The sequence below is a fragment of the Oncorhynchus tshawytscha genome, linkage group LG01 (genome assembly GCF_018296145.1).
Source record: "Oncorhynchus tshawytscha isolate Ot180627B linkage group LG01, Otsh_v2.0, whole genome shotgun sequence".
Taxonomy (NCBI): Eukaryota; Metazoa; Chordata; class Actinopteri; order Salmoniformes; family Salmonidae; genus Oncorhynchus; species Oncorhynchus tshawytscha.
Genome location: NC_056429.1, coordinates 84,531,856 through 84,533,583, shown reverse-complemented (window position 1 = coordinate 84,533,583; position 1,728 = coordinate 84,531,856).

The window sequence follows — 1,728 nt, the reverse complement described above, 5'->3', positions numbered from 1 at the left end:
GACTGAATGAACCAAATCCATTTGTCCCCACTGAACTCTCGCTGCACGTTATACAGTGCCTTGCAAAAGTATTCATCCCCCTTGGCATTTTTTCTATTTTGTTGCATTACAACCTGTAGTTCAAATTGAACTTTATTTGGATTTCATGTCATGGACATACACAAAATAGTCCAAATTGGTGAAGTGAAATGAAAAAAAAAACTTGTTTCAAAAAATTCAAAAAAATTACAAATAGAAAAGTGGTTGGTGCATATGTATTTACCCCCTTTGCTATGAAGCCACTAAATAAGATCTGGTGAAACCAATTACCTTCAGAAGTCACATAATTAGTTAGAAAGCACACAGGTGGACTTTATTTAAGTGTCACATTATCTGCCACATGATCTCAGTATATATACACAAGGGGCAACATCAAGCAAGTGGCACCATGAAGACCAAGGAGCTCTCCAAACAGGTCAGGGACAAAGTTGTAGAGAAGTACAGATCAGGGTTGGGTTATAAAAACAAATCTTAAACTTTGAACATCCCATGGAGCACCATTAAATCCATTATTAAAAAATTGAAAGAATATAGCACCACAACAAACCTGCCAAGAGAGGGCCACCCACCAAAACTCACGGACCAGGCAAGGAGGGCATTAATCAGAGAGGCAACAAAGAGACCAAAGATAACCCTGAAGGAGCTGCAAAGCTCCACAGTGGAGATTGGAGCATCTGTCCATTGGACCACTTTAAGCCATACACTCCACAGAGCTGGGCTTTACGGAAGAGTGGCCAGAAAAAGCCATTGCTTAAAGAAAAAAATAAGCAAACACGCTTGGTGTTCGCCAAACGCCAACGCATGTGGGAGACTCCCCAAACATATAGAAGAAGGTACTCTGGTCAGATGAGACTAAAATTTAGCTTTTTGGCCATCAAGGAAAATGCTATGTCTGGTGCAAACCCAACAATTGTCATCACCCAGAGAACACCATCCCCACAGTGAAGCATGGTGGTGGCAGAATAATGTCTTGAGATGTTTTTCATTGGCAGGGACTGGGAAACGGGTCAGAATTGAAGGAATGATGGTGCTAAATTCAGGGAAATTCTTGAGGGAAACCTGTTTCAGTCTTCCAGAGATTTGAGACTAGAACGTAGGTTCACCTTCCAGCAGGACAATGACCCTAAGCATACTGCTAAAGCAACACTTGAGTGGTTTAAGGGGAAATATTTGAATGTCTTGGAATGGCCTAGTCAAAGCCCAGACCTCAATCCAATTGAGAATCTGTGGTATGACTTAAAGATTGCTGTACACCAGCGGAAGCCATTCAACTTGAAGGAGCTGGAGCAGTTTTGCCTTGAAGAATGGGCAAAAATCCCAAAGACTAGATGTGCCAAGCTTATAGAGACATACCCCCAAGAGACTTGCAGCTGTAATTGCTGCAAAAGGTGGCTCTACAAAGTATTGACTTTGGGGGGGGTGAATAGTTGTGCATGCTCAAGTTTTCTGTTTATTTTGTCTTGTTTCTTGTTTGTTTCACAGGAAAAAATATTTTGCGTCTTCAAAGTGCGTCTTCAATTTACACAACATGTAAATCAAATGATACAAACTCCCCCAAAATCTATTTTGATTCCAGGTTGTAAGGCAACAAAATAGGAAAAATGCCAATGGGGGTGAATACTTTCGCAAGCCACTGTACGCCATACATTTTGGGCACTAGGCGTGGCCATATAGCCTTTCTCCATCTTC